Source organism: Orcinus orca, chromosome 2, assembly GCF_937001465.1.
Source record: "Orcinus orca chromosome 2, mOrcOrc1.1, whole genome shotgun sequence".
In the NCBI taxonomy this organism is placed as follows: Eukaryota; Metazoa; Chordata; class Mammalia; order Artiodactyla; family Delphinidae; genus Orcinus; species Orcinus orca.
This window is the reverse complement of record NC_064560.1, coordinates 89,741,673-89,759,392: the sequence shown is the minus strand read 5'-3', so window position 1 is coordinate 89,759,392 and position 17,720 is coordinate 89,741,673. Positions and strand designations below refer to the sequence as shown.

The following is a 17,720-nucleotide window of genomic DNA, read 5'->3' as shown; positions in this document are numbered from 1 at the left end:
AAGATGAGGGGAAGTGAGTGGATGGGTGTTCTGTGTTTTCTTAGATAGGGTACTCGTCTGTTTGGCACACAGTAATCACCAGGCCAGGCTAACGGCCAACGTGGTTACATTTCCCCTGAGATCAGACCCCATACTCTGAATCCCCTGCTTATCTCACTCTGTCACAAGCCAATATTTCCCCTGCCCTAAACCAATCCAGTGCCAGGTACCAGGCAACTAGGGACAGCCCCGATGCCTTAGAGGCCACTGGAACTGTTCAAACCAGCCAATCTCAAGCTGCTTTGCCATGCTTTTCCCATTGGAAACCCCAACAGAGGCTCTGGCCTTAGGCCTTCCCCTTGCTCCTGCTTCTGCCTCTTGACCAAAGCCTAGTGCTTTCCTTGTGGTCCCGTGTGCTGTGCTGTGTCCCCTTCTCTTGGGAAATGTAAGTAATACGTTCTTCTTTCAACATCATTAGCCTCTCCATGTGCCATTCAGACACCTCCGTAAATTAAAATCCTATGGTACAGTTAAGACAAGAGAGACACTTGGACGGGACAGAGTGTGAGGGTGAGTAAACTGCGGGTCCCAGTGGGGCTCCAGAGCTGTCACCCTGTGAGTGGTTAAATAAGCAGGCTCTCAGGGTAGACTTCCTGGAGGAGGTGGCTGGAGATGAGGAGAGGCCTCGTGGTGGGAAGGGCAGGAGCACAGACTGGGAGGCACAGGGAACTGTGTGTGGGGGGCCAGGGGGGCGGGCGGCCGGGGTGATCAGAATTGGGAGGCTGGAGGAAAATATACGTAGAGGAGGTGAATCTGACAGTGTACGGGGAAGGAGGGAGCCGTGGGCTCAGAGATGCAGGCTGGGTCCTGTGGGTGCTTCTTGAAGACTGTGTTTAAATTCCCAGTGTTAACTCCCTTTGTGAGTTCGGGGTGGGGCTGTGGAGCTGCAGATGATGAAGGACCTGGAAATGACATGGGTCTAACCCAGCTCTGGCTTTTTTTTTTTTTTTTTTTGCGGTACGCGGGCCTCTCACTGTTGTGGCCTCTCCCGTTGTGGAGCACAGGCTCCAGACGCGCAGGCTCAGCGGCCATGGCTCACGGGCCCAGCCGCTCCGCGGCATGTGGGATCTTCCCGGACCGGGGCACGAACCCGTGTCCCCTGCATCGGCAGGCGGACTCTCAACCACTGCGCCACCAGGGAAGCCCCCAGCTCTGGCTTTTTGATGTCACATTAACGAAACCCTATCCCTGGATGAGCTCAGCTATCTGCCTTCACTCCCACAGCTTGCCCCCTCCCCACCCCCCCCACCCCCCGTCTGCCTGTGCCGCCGCAGAGGTGTTCCCCTCCTGTCTCAAGTATCCCCACCATTTGGTGCTTTCTGCTCCCCCTGCCATGAAAGCTCCCTCCTCCCTCCGGGAGCCTCCCTCCTCCAGGATCAGATGCTCATCCCTGGCAGCTGGTTCTTCCAGTGGCATTGGATTTGAGAGAAGAATTCTTGAAGATCAAAAAGTCTTCAAAACATGGAGAATAGAGCAGTAATGGTAGAACGGTTGGTATTGGAGCTGGGGGCCGTGGTCCACACTGCCTCAAATCACACAGAATCTGTGTGTGTGTGTGTGTGTGCGCGTGTGCTGGGGGAGGATTTGCCTATTCTAGTAATGCTGGTCTACCTCCCAGTCTTGTGTGCTGTAAGTCAGTAAATCCACTGGAAATTCACAAACACATGCACACTTGGCAATCACTCGTGCTACCTTGCGATTTTTCTTTTATTGTTGCCTCCGGAGTTGTTTACCTTTTTGAGAGTGGAATTTGTGGGGAAATAGCCTCACATTCAGCTAGTGTTTACCTAGTTCCCCTGAACTCTGAACTGGGCTGGGCATTGTGGGTCTTGCAGGTTTGTTGCGTTTGTTCTGCTTCCCCGGCAAAGGCACGGTGTCCCCTTCTCCGATATGCTCTATCGCCCCAGATGCCAGTGCAGAGAATGAAGGGAAACCAGCTGGGCTGTGGTTGGCAGAGATGACTTCTAGAAGGAGGAAGAGCTCAAGCAGACAGTGGGTCTCCTCGAAGGGGAAGGAGGCAGCAGGAGCCCGGTGAGGCCAGGTGTCCCCGGGGAGGTTGAGCATCAGGCCCCCTGGGGTGCAGGAGGACGGGTGATGGCTGCGCTGAGGGCGACAGGTGAGCCCCTGGGAAGGGATGGGGCAGGAGACGGGACAGGAGACGGGACTGGGGGGGGAGGAGGAGAGCCCCTTTGCGCTCTGTCAACAGTGTCCCTCTCTGCCGGAAGGGGAGCCCTGGGGGGCTGCTGGCTGGCTGGAGTGTGACCTTGCACTTCTGTGAGGGGCAGTGAGGCTTTGAAAATGCTTCCAGCTGGGCGGTTGTTGTCCCCTCAAGCATTCTTCAGTGGCCCTCAGGGCAGGAAACAAGTGTTTCCCCAGATCAGGACCCAGTAATGCTTCTCGCTGGGGTCCTTTCTTGTGATGGGTGGAGCTGGGGAGCAGCAGCTTTGAGAAGGGTGCCAGCAGTGGGGGAGGGGGGGTGTCCAATTCTGAAATATGGGACGTCAGTGGTTTATTTCTTTGATGCTTTTGGTACACATCCTCTCTAGAACCTGACCGATGCTTTAAGAAAAGTTGTGATTTAAAAAAGCAATTGTGTGAAGGATGACGAAACATCTGGCTTAAGCGGGAGGCGGGGTGGGGCGGGGTGGGGCAGGGGGTGGGATTCCGGAAGAAGGGAAAGTGGCTGTTGCCCTCCTGCCTCCCCACTCCTGGTCTGGTTTGGTTTAATCTTGACAGTCCTCCCAGGGACAGTTCCTCCAAGTCCAGCAGGCGCCCAGCTGCTAGAATGTTGCTTCTGCGTTATCCCTTAGCAAGGGTGGGGGCTTCTGGACTTACCCTAGGATCACCTTGCTGGGTGACCCTGAGCAGGCCTCCTAACATCTCTGGGCCCCGGTTTAACACCTGGCTTCTCTTTTGGAAGCATCAGTTTTGTCCTTTAGGTACCTTTTAGGCTCTTTCTAATGATCAAGTCTTTGCTTACCACCCTTCAGATTTCCATCAGGGCCTGAAAGAACATAAGGGGAGTCTGAGGAAGTGAAGTCCAGTGGTCAGGCTCTCACGGGCAGCAGGCCAAGGAGGGAGGGGAAGGGAAAGGGATGCAGCCTCTGCCCGGGCCTCCACCCCACCGACCTGGGTGTGCTGTGAATACCCCTCCTTGTTCGAAGGCCTCAGATTTGACTTTCAAAGGGAAAACACCTGTCCTGATAAAGTGGGCCTTGTTCCATGCAAGTCAGCTTTGTTCGGGCTCCCGGGCTCAGTTCGTGTGTCCCGCCGGTGTGAGGAGGACAGAGGCTGGGCACGGTCTCTGTGGGGCTAGATGATCCGTGCTTTGGGAGACCCAAAGGGTTTCACACACTTGGTGGTGCCCAGCTGTGCCTTCACGCTGTTCCCCTAGCGCCTCCTGGTACTGGCAGGTATCACCACCTCCGCTTTCTCACACTGGGATGTGGAAACTGAGGCACAGAAGGTCATGCGGGGTCACCCGGGCCACCCAGGGCAGCTCAGTCAAACTTGACCAGGTCTTCCGACTCCTTGTCCAGTGCTCTCTTCCCACAAACTGTTTATGATGGACACTACACAGCTGGGTTCTCTGCCCCATCGTTTCACCCCTCATGCTCGGATTTATCCCCCTGAAGTGCCAACTGCCACCAGTTAGCGTGGAAATGAATTCACTTTGTGCAGGAAGGAAGATCAGGGACTCGGCATGAAAAGTAAGAGGGAAAAAAAATTCCTCCGATAAATTCCACTACTCCCCATGACACCTCTCCTCTCCCCAAAGTATCAGCATGTTCCTCAGGCCCTTCCTTAAAGGACCAAAGAAATGAATCTCTAATGGTAAAATTTCTAGCCTCACAGTATGGAGGTGGCCCTTGACTCAAACTGCAGAGGTGACCATTTTTCCACCTCCTCATGTAGATGCCAGTCCAGTCTGACATTCCTGGGCCAAGAAATAAAGGGACCTATCTCCAGGCGTGTTTCCACCTTCATGGTACTTCCTGCTTCCCAGTGCTCTGTGGGACACTGTGGGGACGTGATCGGGAGAGGTGTTTGTTTGGTTTTTTTTTTTGCGGTACGCGGGCCTCTCACTGTTGTGGCCTCTCCCATTGCGGAGCACAGGTTCCGGACGCGCAGGCTCAGCGGCCATGGCTCACGGGCGCAGCCGCTCCGCGGCATGTGGGATCCTCCCGGACCGGGGCACGAACCCGTGTCCCCTGCATCGGCAGGCGGACTCTCAACCACTGCGCCACGAGGGAAGCCCGGAAGAGGTGTTTTAATCATGGAAATGATTTTTTCCTTTCTCACTTTTCATACAGAGGCCCAGCTTTCCATGCCTGGACAGAGTGAATCACTGTCCACAGAAACCAGCGACAGTTGGGGCTTTGCGGGGCAGGAAGGGATGGCCAGGGACGGCTGCAGCCGGAGCCCACACCCACTGTCGCCTGCTTGCTGATCCCACGCTGCTGCCTCTGCTGGGCCCTCTCGGGTTCTGGGCCGGCCTCCGGGCAGGGGTGCAAGCCAGCCTGGAGCCTCAGAGGTGGTCTGGCAGCAGAGGCTCAGGCTGGGCAGGGTTAACTGTTTACAGCTTCCCGAGCTCTGGCTGCTCCTTCTTGGGGGCTGATTTGAAGACACCTATTATTCCCGTTCTTCATGGGGTTTTGAATAATGCATTTTTCCTCAGCCCTTAAAAAAGAAAAGCCTGTGCTTAATAATACTAGAGTAATGACCTTGTGTCACACTTCAGCCACTGGGGCTCTTAATCCACCACTGCATTTAAATATTGTGAATTGTGTTGCCTCTGACATTGGTGAGCAGGAAGAATACCGTGCCGGCGAGGAGGAAGGAGGATCTGTTTTGCGGTCTACCTTGTAGCCTGCGGCAGCCCAGCAAAAGAACATCCTCTGTCATAACAGCGTTGTACGGGCAGGTGACTTTCTGCATGCCTGCTGTGCACCAGGGCCTTCCACATGGGCTCTTGTTAATGCTTGAGACAGACCGATGGCGTAGTCACTCTGGGGATTATAAAAGCACCCACCTGGAGGCAGATTGTGGAAACTCAGTGGGGTGTAAAATGCCCATAAGGGTCTTGGAATAGACCAAGTGCTCAGAAAGAGGGATTTCATATCAGTGCCGTCGTCGCCATTTACAGAGGAGGAAAGTGAGGCCTAGAGAGGCCTCAGGACTCAAAGCCGGGTCCACCTGACTCCAGGGCCCAGACTCACTCATCACCGATGGGAATAATTCAGAGCTGCCCCCACCACCTGCCCTCGCGGCCCCCCCCCCCCCATCTGAACTCCTCATTGGCTATGGGGCCGCTTGTAAAGTCATGTGGGCCCTGTGTCCTTCCCCTTCCCCCTCTGGGCCCCACGTCCTTCTCTGACCCCCAATATCCTCTAGTCTCCTCTGAAGGTCTGGGCACATGCCGGTCCCCTGCCGGGTCCATGTGACCTCCTTCCTCCTGCCAGTTCACACCTCCCTGGCTCCTTGGCTGCCCCGACCATTTCCCCCTTGCTTGTGGGGTGTGTTCTTTGGGTAATAATTACATGAAATGGCTCACTTGCCAGTTAGATCAGTAAATAATTCCCCCCAGTCCTAGTGGGTGAAGCTCAGAGTTAATGATTGCCAGGAAAGCTTCTCAGGATGCAGAGCATCTGAGGAGGTCACGCTGAGCTTGATGGCTGGGAGGAGGGGTGCACCCAGGGGCTCTGGTGCCCCCCTCCCTGCCCCCTGCCGTCCTGCCATCTCTTGTGTCTGCATTTAGCACCAGCAGGCCTCCCTGTTCGCAGCCAGCCCACTTCCCCGCGCGGGGTCTGTGCTCTAAAGCTTGTCTCCTTTCCTCTCCTCTCTGCCGGAGCAAGTACTCCCCCTCATTTGGGGTCCACTTCTAGCGGTGCCTCCCCCCAGGGGCCTTCACTGACTGTCCTGACATCCTTGCTCTGGGCTCCTCAGGGCCATTGGGCAGGTCTTTTCTGAGTGCTCTCCACCGTGTCAGGGGCAGTGATTGGTTCCGGGGACCCAGCAGTGGGCAAGGTGGGGTTGGACGTGCTCCTGGAGTACCCACACAGCTTGAGGGTGCGGCAGGGAGGCCCCGAGGACCTGGGGGCAGTGGACAGGTGAGGGGCACTGGAGCCTGATGAAGTGGGGCTCGGGCAAGGATGAGGTGGAGCTTTCCAGGCAGACACGGAGTGAGGGCAAAGGCATCTCGAAGCCGAGGGAGCGGTGTGTACTAAGTACAGAGGCACGATCTGGTGGCTGGATGGGTGATGCTTCACCTGCGGATGTGTGGCGTTCCAGACACCTGGGAATCGCCCAGGGGGGTGTGTCCAGGAGGCTGGTGGTCCCTTGGAGAAGTCTGTTTCCCTCCCTCCTGTCGCTCCCTCATGGTTTCACTACTGGACATGTCTGGTTTCTCAGAAAGAAGGGATTCTCTGTGCGGGTGGCCGTGCTTTCCTATACCCTGCTCACCAGGGACCTGGGGTTGCAGCACCTGCTCACCGAGCGATGTGGATTCGAACCTAAGCTCCTTCAGTGCACAGTGGATTCTGGGCCACGAGAAGGTGACCGATCCCAGGAGCTCAGGGCAGTTGCTTTCCCCCTGGGCCATGCGCGGGAATCCCCACCGGCGCTTGATACTGGAGATGACTCCGGGGCTCTCGCACTGGGGATTCTGATTGAACAAGCACGAGGTGGACTCACTCAGTAGGTTCTGCGTTCACGGCCCCTGGGTTATGTGGACGCACAGTTGGGTTTGGGGCTACTGCTACAGTGTTTTTCCAGGCTCCTGCCTCTATCCCTAACTTCACCCCGTCCCCAGAGTCAGCACCCCAGACCCCACCTGGACAGTTTCCGGGTGGGGAGCTCAGTGCCCATAGAGCAGCCCTTCCTCGTTGGGGGACAGTGTCTCTGTGGCTTGAGCTGACGCCTGCCTCCCAGAAGCTCCCATATGGAGGGGCGGGGGTGTCTTGGTTCTGCATGGCCTCCTCCAGGCTTCCAGGGCTGCTTCCCCAGGATGTGGGAAGGCGTTCACCCTCGCCCGGGGCCCTCCCTGGGTCTCCCTGCCTTCCTTCCTCTGTGGTCTGGGCTCCGTCTCACAGGCTGACAGCCTTGTCTCAGACTTTAAGCTTCTGATCAGATTAGCAGCTTGGGAGGAGGAGGGTGGAGATAGGATCGTGCCTTCCCCAGCAGCCTGACATTTCCTGTTGGGGGGAGGGGAACGCCAACAGTCAGGGCCTGGTTCACCTCCCATCAACCTGGCAGGGACTCACCCTTTCCCAACCCTGGGGGAGGGAACTGCCTGCTGCACCCACCCTGGAGGCCAACAAGCTGTGTAGCCTGGGCACCCTGGTCCCGATTCTCCAGGGCTCAGTGGAGGACCAGCTCAGCTCTCGCCTTGGCCTAGAATCTTAGCGGCCTCACCCTGGCTGTGCTGCGGAGTCACCTGGGTCCTTAGCTCCCTGATCCTCGGAGGCCTCAGTTAACTGAGTCGTGGGTCCAGGCATCCGTATGTTTTCAAACTCCCTCGGAAAATAGTACTTTATATTCTTCATCGTATCACTTTTTGTAAGTGTTGAATATATTCCTGTTTATTTTTCTATGTTGTTTTGTAGCCTTAGGAAGCGTTTCAAACATATCTGAATGTATAAAATAAGAGTAAATGCCCTACATGGTGTGATGCTGCATTATATATAAAACTGTGTGCATATATTAAATTTTGTCTCTTGAAAAAAAACCCAAAAAACTCTCTGGGTAGTTTTAAGGGGCATCCAGAGTTGAGAACCACTGGGCTAGGTGCCCAGCACCCACCTGTCCAGCTCCTACAATGGAAATAGTTTCACTAGAGTAAAACAGCCAGGGCCGTCTTATTATGTATATCACCTAATACTAATGTACATCTCTGTATTTTTTGTTGTTGTTGTTGTTGTTGGAAGATTTTTAATCACAGTTTCAATTTCATTACTTGTGATTGGTCTGTTCATGTTTTCTGTTTCTTCCTGGTTCAGTCCTGGAAGGTTACACCTTTCTTAGAATTTGTCCATTTCTTCCAGGTTGTCCATTTTATTGGCATAGAGTGGCTTGTAGTAGTCTCTTAGGATGCTTTGTATTTCTGCGGTGTCTGTTGTAACTTCTCCTTTTTCATTTCTAATTTTATTGATTTGAGTCCTCTCCCTCTTTTTCTTGATGAGTCTGGCTAGTGGTTTATCAATTTTGTTTATCTTCTCAAAGAACCAGCTTTTAGTTTTATTGATCTTTGCAATTGTTTTCTTTGTTTCTATTTCATTTATTTCTGCTCTGATCTTTATGATTTCTTTCCTTCTGCTAACTTTGGGTTTTGTTTGTTCTTTCTCTAGTTCCTTTAGGTGTAACGTTAGCTTGTTTATTTGAGATTTTTCTTGTTTCTTGATGTAGGCTTGTATAGCTATAAACTTCCCTCTTAGAACTGCTTTTGCTGCATCCCATAGGTTTTGGATCGTCGTGTTTTCATTGTCATTTGTCTCTAGGTATTTTCTGATTTCCTCTTTGATTTCCTCAGTGATCTCTTGGTTATTTAGTAACGTATCGTTTAGCCTCCATGTGTTTGTGTTTTTTACGTTTTTTCCCCTGTAATTCATTTCTAATCTCGTAGTGTTGTGGTCAGAAAAGATGCTTGATATGATTTCAATTTTCTTAAATTTACTGAGGCTTGATTTGTGATCCAAGATGTGATCTATCCTGGAGAATGTTCCGTGCGCACTTGAGAAGAAAGTGTAATCTGCTGTTTTTGGATGGAATGTCCTATAAATATCAATTAAATCTATCTGGTCTATTGTATCATTTAAAGCTTCTCTTGCCTTATTTATTTTCATTTTGGATGATCTGTCCATTGGTGTAAGTGAGGTGTTAAAGTCCCCCACTATTACTGTGTTACTGTCGATATCCTGTTTTATAGCTGTTAGTATTTGCCTTATGTATTGAGGTGCTCCTATGTTGGGTGCATATATATTTATAATTGTTATGTCTTCTTCTTGGATTGATCCCTTGATCATTATGTAGTGTCCTTCCTTGTCTCTTGTAACATTCTTTATTTTAAAGTCTCTTTTATCTGATATGAGTATTGCTACTCCAGCTTTCTTTTGATTGCCATTTGTATGGAATATCTTTTTCCATCCCCTCACTTTCAGTCTGTATGTGTCCCTAGGTCTGAAGTGGGTCTCTTGTAAACAGCATATATATGGGTCTTGTTTTTGTATCCATTCAGCAAGCCTGTGTCTTTTGGTTGGAGCATTTAATCCATTCACGTTTAAGGTAATTATTGATATATATGTTTCTATGACCATCTTCTTAATTGTTTTGGGTTTGTTTTTTTTTTGTTTTGTTTTTTTGGTACGCGGGCCTCTCACTGTTGTGGCCTCTCCCGTTGCAGAGCACAGGCTCTGGGCGCGCAGGCTCAGCGGCCATGGCTCATGGGCCTAGCCGCTCTGCGGCATGTGGGATCTTCCCGGACCGGGGCACGAACCCGTGTCCCCTGCATTGGCAGGCAGATTCTCAACCACTGCGCCACCAGGGAAGCCCTTGAGTTTGTTTTTGTAGGTCCTTTTCTTCTCTTGTGTTTCCCACTTAGAGAAGTTCCTTTAGCATTTGTTGTAGAGCTGGTTTGGTGGTGCTGAATTCTCTTAGCTTTTGCTTGTCTGTAAAGCTTTTGATTTCTCCATCAAATCTGAATGAGATCCTTGCTGGGTAGAGTAATCTTGGTTGTAGGTTCTTCCCTTTCATCACTTTAAGTATATCATGCCACTCCCTTCTGGCTTGTAGAGTTTCTGTTGAGAAATCAGCTGTTAACCTTATGGGAGTTCCCTTGTATGTTATTTGTCATTTTTTCCTTGCTGCTTTCAATAATTTTTCTTTGTCTTTAATTTTTGCCAATTTGATTACTACATGTCTCGGCGTGTTTCTCCTTGGGTTTATCCTGTATGGCACTCTCTGCGCTTCCTGGACTTGGGTGGCTATTTCCTTTCCCATGTTAGGGAAGTTTTTGACTATAATCTCTTGAAATATTTTCTTGGGTCCTTTCTCTCCTCTTCTCCTCCTGGGACCCCTATATTGTGAATGTTGTTGTGTTTAATGTTGTCCCAGAGGTCTCTTAGTCTGTCTTCATTTCTTTTCATTCTTCTTTCTATATTCTGTTCCGCAGCAGTGAATTCCACCATTCTGTCTTCCAGGTCACTTATCTGTTCTTCTGCCTCAGTTATTCTGCTATTGATTCCTTCTCGTGTAGTTTTCATTTCAGTTATTGTATTGTTCATCTCTGTTTGTTTGTTCTTTAATTCTTCCAGGTCTTTGTTAAACATTTCTTGCATCTTCCTGATCTTTGCCTCCATTGTTTTTCCGAGGTCCTGGATCATCTTCACAATCATTATTCTGAATTCTTTTTCTGGAAGATTGCCTATCTCCACTTCATTTAGTTGTTTTTCTGGGGTTTTATCTTGTTCCTTCATCTGGTACATAGCCCTCTGCCTTTTCATCTTGTCTGTTTTTCTGTGAATGTGGTTTTTGTTCCACAGGCTGCAGGATTGTAGTTCTTCTTGCTTCTGCTGTCTGCCCTCTGGTGGATGAGGCTCCGTCTTTGTATTTTATAAGAAGGTATTTAAAAATTTAAATCAGTAAAAGTAAGTATTTAATAATTTTAAAGACAAAAATTGTGTAACATTTTGGAACCTCAAGTAAATGTAAACTTATAAAAACAGACCTTGTAATTCTGGTCTATATTAGCAGATAAACAAAAATGAAGTATTCAAAACATTGAAATCTACACACTTCAAAAACATAAAATCTGGGGCTTCCCTGGTGGCGCAGTGGTTAAGAATCCACCTGCCAATGCAGGAGGCATGGGTTTGAGCCCTGGTCTGGGAAGATCCCACATGCTGTGGAGCAACTAAGTCCGTGCACCACAACTACTGAGCCTGCGCTGTAGAGCCCCTGAGCCACAACTACTGAGCCCGTGTGCCTAGAGCCCGTGCTCCCAACAAGAGAAGCCACCACGATGGCTTGCACACCACAACGAAGAGTAGCCCCCGCTCACCGCAACCAGAGAAAAGCCTGCGTGCAGCAACGGAGACCCAACGCAGCCAAAGATAAAAATAAAAATAAATTTATAAAAAAAGAAGATCTTAAAAAAGGGTGGATATATGTATATGTATGACTGATTCACTTTGCTGTACAGCAAGAAACTAACACAACATTGTAAAGCAACTGTACTCCAACTAACACAACATTGTAAAGCAACTATACTCCAACATAAAAACAAAACAAACCCCAAAGCATAAAATCTAGTCATGAAAAATGGAAGATGAATTATTTGATCCCTTTTAGAGGAGAATCTTAAAATCAAAGTTGGCAGTATGTCACAAGTATTTTTTTTCTGTAACATTTTCTAGAAAAATATTTCCCTGACTCTACCCTAGTTGGGGAATGGTAAGAAGATATATTTGTGAGATGTCTTCAAACATTTTCCACTGATAGGGCCTTTTGGCTTTTTTTTTCTGGGATTGCAGTCTTTTATTTATAAGGGGCCATAGTTTTTGTTTCTAAAGCATTTCTGGTTTGTCCTTAAGTTCTTTAGTTTTATCTTGTTCAGATGGAGATTCCGATGTAACACTTCCTGTGTCAGTTTCAAAACTGTCATGTTGATATTCCACAAGTTAGGAAAGTCTGTGAATAGAGTAATAGTTATTCTTGCAACAGCATTTTGCTTTGTCTACTGCTGTGCAATGTCTAAAAAGGACTTAAAACATATTTCACATTTCAGCGTTTTTTTCTGGTTTTTTTTGGTTTTTTTTTTTTTTTACATTGTGATTGTCTTCTTTTAAGAACATACCAAAATTGAGAGATTAGTATAATGAATTTCCATGCCTGGCCTCAACAATTATCAACTCATGGCCAACCTTGTTTCACCTATACCCCTACCCATACACCCTGCTCCTGCCAGATTCTTTTGAAGCCGATTCAAGACATCATCTCATCTATTCTGTGACTGCTTCAGTATACATCTCTAAGTGAAAAGGGCCCTTTAAAAAATGTAACCATTGGGGCTTCCCTGGTGGCGCAGTAGTTGAGAGTCTGCCTGCCGATGCAGGGGCCACAGGTTTGTGCCCCGGTCTGGGAACATCCCACATGCCACAGAGTGGCTGGGCCCATGAGCCATGGCCGCTGAGCCTGCACGTCCAGAGCCTGTGCTCTGCAGCGGGAGAGGCCACAACAGTGAGAGGCCCGCGTACCGCAAAAAACAAACAGACCAAAAAAATGTAACCATCAGCCTATTATTATATCTTACAAATTGATCATTTCTTGTTATCATAAAAAAATCCCGTGTTCAGATTTTCCCAGTTGTCTCATACATTTTTTTCAGTTGGTTTGAGATTTCAGATCTTAAAAATTCTGAAATACAGCAGAAACTAACACAACACTGTAAAGCAATTATACTCCAATAAAGATGTTTTAAAAAAAATTCTGAAATAAAAATTTTAGACCAAGCAAAAGAGACCATTTTGGCATGGAAGTGCAGGATTCACCAACAGAGCCTGCAACCACTGGGTAGAAGTTTCTAGACAAGTAGGCCAGACCGTGTCTCTAGGTTTCAGAGTGCAGTGGATGGCAAAATCGTTCAGTCATTCAGTAAACATGTGTTCATTCCACAGTGACGCGGGGCCCAGTCCTGGGCTGGGCACCTCGGACAGAGCGGTGAACAAGACAGACTGGGCCAGTCTTGAGGGGAGCCAGAGCTCATTACACCGTGAGGTTTGCAAAGGGGGTGATATAGACCCTCGCAGGTGGTATTGAGCGTAGCCTGGAGCAATGGGTAGAATTCCATCACGAAGAGAGCGTGGAGGGAGCGGTGTCTCTCCCCCAGTAATCAGCAAGGGCAAAAGCATGGAAGTGTGAAAGCCCGGTGCGTGCCCGGACAGTGATGGGTGGTGGGCCTCGGGGGTGTCTCAAGGCTGGGGACGGGTGAGGCTACTGCGGGCTCGAGGATATGCCTTATAAGGAGCGGGGGCCTCTGGGGCCTTCCAGAAGGGACCCCACAATTTTGTGGTAGGAACCTAAGGTGTGGACCGTGAGTCTGGGAGCCTTGCAGGAACTCTGAGGAGTTACTTGGCGTTCCTGGCCCTTCGCGGGGCGGGGCCTCAGCGAGACTGGAGCCCCTCCCCTGGGGGCGGCCAGTGTCTGCCTGGACCTCCACGTGCCTCCAGGGCGAGCATGGTGCCCTGCACGCAGAACGGGCTCACTGTGTGTCTACTACTGATGATCTTCCGGCGCTCCCAGTGCAGGGCACCCCTGTCCCCTTCCCCCTTCACCATGGCCGGCACAGAGGGAGCCCCCTAAGGCCTTCGGCTTTTAGGTGGCTTTTCCAAAACGTGTCAGCTATCTGGCTTTGGAACCTGGGCCCCAGCGACCCTGAATGGGGGACTGCAAGGCCAGCGTTGCCCCAGGGCCAGCAGGCAGGCGGGGGGCGCGTGGAGGAAGGCTTGAGACGAGAGCTTCTCATGAGGAAATGCCAATATTTGCAACCCTGGGCTGGCTCGCATAGCTAGTTTATCCAAGACTGGCCAACGGTTGGAGGACTCATTCATTTATTTCCTTTTAATAGCATTGGCGCTTTGGTAAAAAAAAAAAAAAAAAAAAAGAATGAATTAACAAATACATAAATAAATAGTAATGCACATGCTCATTGTGGGCAAACTCTAATGTTATAGAAAAGTAGAAGCGAGAGAATAAAGCAAATCCCAAGAGGTAAACCCTACCGTCTAGAGAGAACAACTGTGAACACTTTGTGGAATCCTTTCAAACACTTTTCTGTCCATAAATACAAGCACTTAAATGGAACACAGTTCTATACAGATGGCATTACAAGATTTATGCTGCTCCATAACCTGCTTTTTTCACTTAATTGCATGTCATGACACCGTTTCCTGTCCATAACCACAGATCTGTAACATTTTTTGAGCCCACAGTACAATTTTACATGGATGTACCAAACTTAACCAGACAGCTCTCTATTGCCAGAAATTTGGATTGTTTCCAGTTTTTCTCTACAACGTGCTAAAGAGTATCATTCAGCTTTTTTTAGATGTGCATTAATTGCCTAGCAGTAAATATCTAGGATAGCTGGGATAGCTGGAACAAAGGAAAGATTCCTTTCACGCTGCACAGGAGGTCACCATGGCAACCCCACCCCAGTGTGGTGCACCCATTAGCCTAAGCTCCAGCCAGGGAGGTGGGTCAGAGACAAGGGGAAACAATCCATTTTCAAGCAGAATTCTAAGCCAACACAGAAGCAGCATGAAGGAGCATTAATGCAGAACTGAGATGGTTTAGGATGCAGTCGTGTTCCCTGGTAGACACCTTGGCTTTTCATTCTCACAAGAGCCGTCAATGCTTTTATTATCCTCATTTAGCTGATAAGAGAAATTCAAGTTGAAGAGGTTAAGTAATCTGCCCGAGGGCACACAGTAAATGATGGAGCCAGGGTTGAAAGTGGCCTGCATCCACTCCTCATAATTCTCCTTACCTGACCTAGGGTCACCAGCCACCCTCTCTTCCCTTACCATCCCTGAGACTTCCAGTCCTGACTCCCCACCCCTCCAGTGTGTTCATTCCCACCGCATCAGACGGGGTCTGCACTGAGCCTTCATCTGGACTCTTCCCAGGCTCCGCCCTGGCCACCTGCCACTCCACACCCTATGCCACCTCCACACTGAACTACAGACAGCTCTTTCTTCCTCCATGCCTTGGCTTCTGCTACACCCTTAGCTTAGAATGCTCGCTACTCCGTGGCTGCTGGGCTCCTGTTTATTCTTTTTCTTTTTTAGTAAATTTATTTTTTATTTTTAATTTTGGCTGCATTGGGTCTTTGTTGCTGTGCGCGGGCTTTCTCTAGTTGTGAGCGGGGGCTATTCTTGTTGCGGTGCGCGGGCTTCTCATTGCAGTGGTTTCTCTTGTTGCGGAGCATGGGCTTTAGGCGCACAGGCTTCAGTAGTTGTGGCTCGCGAGCTCTAGAGCGCGGGCTCAGTAGTTGTGGTTCGCGGGCTCTAGAGTTTAGGCTCAGTAGTTGTGGCACGTGGGCTTAGTGGCTCCGTGGCATGTGGGATCTTCCCGGACCAGGGCTCAAACCTGTGTCCCCTACGTTGGCAGGCGGATTCTTAACCACTGTGCCACCAGGGAAGCCCTCCTGTTTGTTCTCCAAGGCTTAGCTCAAGCTTCGTTTCTTCAAGAGGTCTTTCCTGACTCCCTAATGTGATGTCTCTTCTCTGTGTTCCCCTGGAAGCATCTGGTTCTAACTACAGTTTGACCATCAGATGTACGTTGTGTCAGTTGTCAGTGTCGAGCTCCTAAAATGTGAGCTCTTAAGGGGTGGAATCATCATATTCGTTTCTCCAGCCCCACATCTTACCATAGCCTTGGACACAGAGTGGGTATTCAGTAAATGTACGCTGAGTGAATGAATAAATAACCAAGCATCTTCCCGTTCACTTTCCATTTCTGCTTCCAGCCCCAGAGACTACTTTGACCCAAGCAGATTGGATGAGCACCCTGCCCACCAGGAGCCGCTCCCTGCTTCCCCGCCTCTCGCCTGGCTGGTTCCCCAATATTGCCCGACAAGAGCTGGTCCCAAGCTCCGTCCTCCATAAGCCCCAGTCACCTCTTTTCCTACCCTTGCCTTGCCAGGGTAACTGAGGTACTGGGCGAATCCTTTCTATCCCCGCCCCTGCCCCACCTCCCCATCCCAACTTTGTTAGTTTTGCCCCATCAGTCCTAGGAACCCTTTTCTCATTCCTTGGGCTCCTCTGTCTGTGGCTCCTCTCCTTGGGAAACCTCAAGTGCTTTGCAAGTCACCTGTCTCTGCCTCCTAAATCGATACGTAGCCTCAACTTCTCCTCCGAAACGTGGTCACATTTTTAAATTGCAATCTGTGCGAATCCAACTTGACTGAAAACTGCCCTGGTCTTCCTCCCTCCCTTCATGGGTGTCACCATTTCCCAACCCTTGGGACATGACCCTCTGAGACCCCTGTGATCAACTGAAACCTGACCCTTATCACTAGGTCTCCAAACTCAGAGCTCCTGGCCAGGCCTGGTTGGCACATGGGGGCTACCGAGAAGCTCAGAGGCTTCCCTCGCGTTCCCCACGGGCCGGGACAGCCAGCTGCTGCCCCGGGCGAATCTGACCCAGGGCTGTAGATCTCTAGATTTGTCAAGAGAAGCTGGAGTCCAGGTTATTACGTGAGGTCCCTTGATTTTTTTAATATTGGCCTAGGGTTTTTTTCCTTAATAGACTTTTTTTTTTTAAGTGCCGTTTTAGGTTTTTAGAAAAACTGTGCAGAAAGTAAAGGGTTCCCAGTGCCCCTTCCCTTCCCCCACAGTTTCTCCTATTATTAATATCTTGAGCTAGTGTGGTACATCTGTTACAAGTGATGAACCATGTGGACACATGACTGTGAACTAATGTTAGGGTTCACTCTTTGTGTTGTATATTCTATGGGCCTTCACAAGTGCATACTGTCTTGTATCCGTCACAGCAGTGTCATGCCATGTAAGTCTGCTTTCCACACTCTCCTCCCACTATGCCCCTCCTTTGCATTGTCTCCACCCAGCCCGTACGCAGGTCTTCTCACCTCTCTGGACTCCTTGGAGCTCCCTATCCCTGGTCATGGACAGTTTCCTGTCGCTCTCACCTCTCCATCAGACTGTAAGTTCCCTGAGGCCCTCAGAGAAGGCTAAGAAGTCTAGAAGGCTGAGTCTCCCCAGTGCCTGGGGCAGGGGCTTGAATGCTTCGGGGACTCACTATAGTCTGTGTCAATGCTTGCTTATGGGCCGGGTCTGGGGCTTCCAGGGAAAATGCTTTGGGTGCAGTTGACGACAGGGAGAGGGCAGGGGGCAAGCAACGGAGACCCAGGCAAATCTCGTTTCAGTGGCTGCACGGAGGGGAGGGAGAATAGATGTCCCAGTAAGTCCAGTTTTAGAAAGGGGAACGTTGAGGACAAGCACAGCTCTGGGTGGTGGGATGTTTGAATCCTTAGCAGGAGTGAGCGGAGGTCTCCAGGGAGCAGGGAAGGAGATGCCCCCAGAGAATTCCCCCCTGCTTCCCCCACCTGTCCCTTCCCCTCCCGCCCAAGCAGCTGCCTCCTGTGGGAAAATGGGTGAGCAAGCAAGTATGGGAAAACAGATCAAAAACACCTCCCTAGTGAAGCTGACCTTCCCCCCACCCCTCGCCCCCAGCCCCGATGGCAACCCTGGGGTCCCTCCTACTGGCACCCGCCCAACTCTGCCCCCAGTTAGGCAGAAGAGGACACACACCTCCCACTCCGCTGACAGAGCCCAAAGCAGTGACTTGCTGTTCCTGTAACATGCCTCTGGGCCTTTGCACGAGCTGTTCCTCCTGCCAGCTGTGCCCACTCCAAACTGACGGATCCTCTCTGACCTCTTACGCCCCAAACAAACGTCACCTCCTCTGTAAAGCTGACCCTAACCTTCTCCTCCCTCAAGCCTGACAGCACCCCACCCTCCCCCAGATGCTTCCACAGAACTGTTTCCATTATCCACGTAGCATCTAACCCACTGGGTCACTGGTTTGTGCGCCGCCCTTGTTGTGTGTGCGCCTCCCACAAGGCGCAGCTTGTGGTTACACCCTGCATCCCAGGTCTCAGTGGAGTT

At 50.3% G+C, this 17,720-nt stretch overlaps 1 protein-coding gene across 5 annotated transcripts in view; it reads left to right on the top strand.

The window, feature by feature from the left end:
* The window catches only part of PAQR5 (progestin and adipoQ receptor family member 5), a 90,309-nt gene that overhangs the window by 12,663 nt on the left and 59,926 nt on the right, over window positions 1-17,720 (top strand). The window contains exon 1 of one of the 5 annotated variants that reach the window (XM_049706959.1): window positions 1,345-2,080. The exons of the other annotated variants lie outside the window; for them this stretch is intronic. The gene's annotated coding sequence lies outside the window, so the exon portion shown is untranslated. Of the gene's footprint in view, window positions 1-1,344; window positions 2,081-17,720 lie in introns of those variants that run through there. 5 annotated transcript variants of the gene reach the window in all.